The 5,000-nt window shown below is 46.6% G+C and overlaps 3 non-coding genes and 1 pseudogene across 3 annotated transcripts; all 4 read right to left on the bottom strand.

Annotated features, from left to right (window-relative positions):
* The window catches only part of LOC141321848 (uncharacterized), a 26,288-nt pseudogene that overhangs the window by 10,301 nt on the left and 10,987 nt on the right, over positions 1–5,000 (bottom strand).
* trnah-gug (transfer RNA histidin (anticodon GUG)) lies at positions 77–148 on the bottom strand. Its single transcript has one exon. It is a non-coding gene; the product is annotated as a tRNA-His (tRNA).
* Positions 637–709, bottom strand: trnak-uuu (transfer RNA lysine (anticodon UUU)). Its single transcript has one exon. It is a non-coding gene; the product is annotated as a tRNA-Lys (tRNA).
* On the bottom strand, positions 4,284–4,365 carry trnas-cga (transfer RNA serine (anticodon CGA)). The gene has a single exon. It is a non-coding gene; the product is annotated as a tRNA-Ser (tRNA).

Here is a 5,000-nt window from a genome sequence, read left to right on the forward strand (position 1 = left end):
GTTGGTATAGTTTAACTGGCACCGCACCCGTACGAAAAATGGAGGTGGCAGAAAGGAGCTCAGTGAACAAAAAGCCTGCCGTGACCCGGATTCGAACCGGGGTTGCTGCGGCCACAACGCAGAGTACTAACCACTATACGATCACGGCGCACCACTGGCTCACATCTGGTGGTGCTGGCCGTCCGAATTGAAAAAAAAGGGCTAGCGGCGCTTTTTATTACTGTGGAGAGAGGGCACACAAATGCGTGCTAGGGACACGGAAGAAAAGGGACCGCCTACTTCTCCTCAGCACTGGTGAAGAGCGTAGTCGGCAGGATTCGAACTTGCGCTGGGAGACCCCAATGGATTTCTAGTCCATCGCCTTAAGCACTCGGCCACGACTACGGCGACCCTGCCGTCCTCTGTCCCGTTGTCGACCTCAAAGTTGGCTGAAAAAACAATGAACTGGCTACCGCTTTACTAAAATCGTCTAGCGCAAAACTCCTAAAGGGGAAAACAGCCCACCACAAGCAACGAAAAATTCATGAAGCAATCACTCTATGTGAACTCTGTCACATCTTTAAGCGTACGCCGACACACGGCAGTGCTGGACTGTCACGACTGCAAGCTGAGGCCGCCGACAAGAAGATGGCCCTTCGCCCGAACAGGGACTTGAACCCTGGACCCTCAGATTAAAAGTCTGATGCTCTACCGACTGAGCTATCCGGGCTCTTGTGTTTTGTGTGCCTCTTACTTTTTATATAAGAACACTTTCTCCACAAGCCGCCTGGGAGAAGCTCACTTGCCACAGGAGCTACGGGACAAAGGCTGCACGCAATTACGTCAGAGAGAGCGAAGGCCAAAGGCCTTGGAAGGCCCAACCACCGTCGCAAGAAGCTAAAGGTAAAAGGGGGAATGCCCGACCACATTCGGCCCCTACTCCATGAAATACCAGATTGACCCGCCACGAGCTAAACTCTCTCAACATCTTGAATGCTACACATTACAGAGGGTCATTATTTGGACCGCTTTATTTCATTTAATATTTTTTTTTGGCCTCTAATACGGGGGCATGAAAAAAGAGATGACATTACCTTGATCGGGTTTGTGAATACTGGGTGAAGGAAGGGACTTTCGTAACTTTTACTTCTCCCACTTGGAGTGAGGGGGGTGACGAAAATCATGTTGGCAGGTGTCGGCACCCTAGATTACCCTTGGTGAGCGTAGTGGTTTACCACAGTGAGCGCACAGGTCCAAGGGCATAGAGACACATATCAAGTTTCTCGTCATCAGCGCATAAACAGCCCACCACAAGCAACGAAAAATTCATGAAGGGGCAGCATAGCAAACACTCTATGTGAACTCTGTCACATCTTTAAGCGTACGCCGGGCTCTTGTGTTTGGTGTGCCTCTTACTTTTTATATAAGAACACTTTCTCCACAAGCCGCCTGGGAGAAGCTCACTTGCCACAGGAGCTACGGGACAAAGGCTGCACGCAATTACGTCAGAGAGAGCGAAGGCCAAAGGCCTTGGAAGGCCCAACCACCGTCGCAAGAAGCTAAAGGTAAAAGGGGGAATGCCCGACCACATTCGCCACGGTTCGAACCTGCGCGGGGAGACCTGTCATCTCTCGCCTGCCTGTGGACCACCTGCTCTCTTGGCTGGAGGCGGGCAGCACAGGATGCCGCCGAGCTTCAGGCGCATAATTCAACTGAAGGGTGAGTTGGCAAAAAGGAGCTGGACGTCCCCGTCGCTTAACAGCAAAGGGCTGCCGTGACCCGGATTCGAGCATTCTTTTCTGATTGCTTAAAACTGGCACAGAGCGCTTGGTTGCTGGTATAGTGGTGAGCATAGCTGCCTTCCAAGCAGTTGACCTGGGTTCGATTCCCGGCCAACGCATTGTTTTCGGCTGCGGTTGACCTCGAAGCAGAACTCCTTCTGTGACCTCTGTCTGCACCAAAAGCTTTTGGATGAGTCGTTCAACAGCAGCAGAGAACTAGGTCTCCCCGTTGGGGAATCTAACCCCAGTCTTCCACGTGACAGGCGGAGATACTGTCCACTATACTAATGAAGAGTTGCGCTTGCTGTTCTTCGCTCTCAGCACACGCGACTGCACCCAACTTGCCAAAACGAGCCCCTACTCCATGAAATACCAGATTGACCCGCCACGAGCTAAAGTCTCTCAATATCTTGAATGCTACACATTACAGTGGGTCATTATTTGGACCGCTTTATTTCATTTAATATTTTTTTTGGCCTCTAATACGGGGGCATGAAAAAAGAGATGACATTACCTTGATCGGGTTTGTGAATACTGGGTGAGGGAAGGGACTTTCGTAACTTTTACTTCTCCCATTTGGAGTGAGGGGGGTGACGAAAATCATGTTGGCAGGTGTCGGCACCCTAGATTACCCTTGGTGAGCGTAGTGGTTTACCACAGTGAGCGCACAGGTCCAAGGGCATAGAGACACATCTCGAGTTTCTCGTCATCAGCGCATAAACAGCCCACCACAAGCAACGAAACATTCATGAAGGGGCAGCATAGCAAACACTCTATGTGAACTCTGTCACATCTTTAACCCTCAAAGACCGAGACAGCCGCCGGCGGCTAAAAATAACTATTGATCTTAAATGTTTAATAACTTTTGAACCGCTAATCCAATTTGAATGCTTTAAAAAGTCTCGTAAAGTATAGAGTCTGCTCTTTTCAGTGGTATCGCATTTGTCTCATTTGGATATTCAGAGGCTCCGTAGTAAGCGTGATTACGTCATCACATTTCCTCAGCACTGATTCGTCAGATGAAATCAACACGTTTTGGTCCTCTGAGCCAAACAGGAACGATTGTTGATGCTTAGTCCCACCCCTGTGCCCCGATTGGTTCAAACTGTCATCTATTCAACCAATAAACATAGGTTTTGGTCTTTTGAACCACCGATTAGTATGTTTCTTTGCAGATCTGAACAGACGCAAAGTGAAAGCAAAGTGCGTCTTGCGTGCATGAAAACAAACGCAAAATAACACATTTGCATGACAGCATTCTTTGAAAATGTACAGAAATACTCACGACAGAGCCCTTTGACATAAAACAAACCAAAAACAAGGATGAAACAACAGTAGATATCGGATAAAGCACTGGAATGTGGGTTTTCGGTCACTAGGCGATGTCCCGGTAAAATAGATTCCGACGCAGACTACAGCCAGCAGATCCATCTATTTGGTTGTTATATTATGTAACTAATTATTATATAGTTTTTAAAGATTATTTGTACTATTTTTTCGGTTGCACTCTGTATATTTCTCTCTCATTTTGTGTGTAGTTTGTGAATAATTTGGATTGTTTATTTATTTTTTTGTTGCACAAGACAGTTTGTGCATTTTTTCTTGTGCTACTTTCTACACTATTTGTGTTTATTGTTCATCTTTTGGATTAAGAATATATTTATGAAATAGTAAATTATTTTTTACTGTGTTTTGCTATTATTTAACACTGTTTCTGCAATGACTTTATTCCTGAAACGTTTTTGGACAGATCTATATTGTCAATAAACGAAATGGGCCTGTTTTTCACTGAAAAGCACATAAATAATATTGTAATAATTGGCTATAACTTGCTTGGGGAATGTTATATATAGACAAAATTTTATTTGGAAGTGTAAAACACCTAAATACAAATTTTTAAAGAAAAAAATCTAAACTTCAGGAGTTTTTGTTTGAGTACACAGTAAAAAACACCCAATTGTTGGTAGCGTTTTTTACTAAAATTCTGGAAATTCACTAATTTTTAGAGAAAACAAAAGGAAATTTGTAATTTTAAATTAGCTAGACATAAAGTTCAAGTTCTTATGTTTATAATGATATATGACAATTGATGCTGACTGCTAGAATAGGTCTGAAAAAACAAAGAAATATACAGGTGCCTCAGGTGCCCCAAAAATGTTCTAGGTCTTTAAGGGTTAAGCGTATGCCGCCACACGGCAGAGCTGGACCGGCACGACTGCAAGCTGAGGGCGACAACAAGAAGATGGCCATTCACCGGAACCTAGGACTTGAACCCTGGACCCTCAGATTAAAAAAAAGTCTAATGCTCTACCGACTGAGCTATCCGGGCTCTTGTTTATTGCGCGCTTCTTACTTTTTATATAAGAACACTTTCTCCACAAGCCGCCCGGCAGAAGCTCACTTGCCACTGGAGCTACGGGACAAAGGCCGCACGCAATTACGTCAGAGAGAGCGAAGGCCAAAGGCCTTGGAAGGCCCAACCACCGTCGCAAAAAGCTAAAGGTAAAAGGGGGAGTGCCCGACCGTAGTCGGCAGGGTTCGAACCTGCGCGGGGAGACCCCAATGGATTTCGAGTCCATCGCCTTAACCTCTCGGCCACGACTACGCCTGCATATGGACCGCCTGCTCCCTTGTCTCGAGGCGGGCAGCACAGGATGCCGCCGAGCTTCAGGCGCAAAATCCAACTGAAGGGTGAGTTGGCAAAAAGAAGCTGGACGTCCCCGTCGCTCAATGACAAAGGGCTGCCATGACCCGGATTCGAGCATTCTTTTCTGACCGCTTAAATCTTGCACTGAGCGCCTGCGTTGGTGGTATTGTGGGGAGCATAGCTGCCTTCTAAGCACTTGTCCTGGGTTCGATTCCCGGCCAACGCGTTGTTTTCGGCTGCGGTTGACCTCGAAGCAGAACTCCTTCTGTGACCTCTGTCTGCACCAAAAGCTTTTGGATGAGTCGTTCGACAGCAGCAGAGAGCTAGGTCTCCCCGTTGGGGAATCTAACCCCGGTCTTCCACGTGACAGGCGGAGATACTGTTCACTATACTAACGAAGATTTGCGCTTGCTGTTCTTCGCTCTCAGCACACGCGACTGCACCCAACTTGCCAAAATGAGCCCCTACTCCATGAAATACCAGTTTGACCCGCCACGAGCTAAACTCTCTCAACATCTTGAATGCTACACATTACAGAGGGTCATTATTTGGACCGCTTTAGTTCATTTAATATTTGTTTTTTGGCCTCTAAT

This window comes from Garra rufa, chromosome 1 (assembly GCF_049309525.1).
Source record: "Garra rufa chromosome 1, GarRuf1.0, whole genome shotgun sequence".
NCBI lineage: Eukaryota > Metazoa > Chordata > Actinopteri > Cypriniformes > Cyprinidae > Garra > Garra rufa.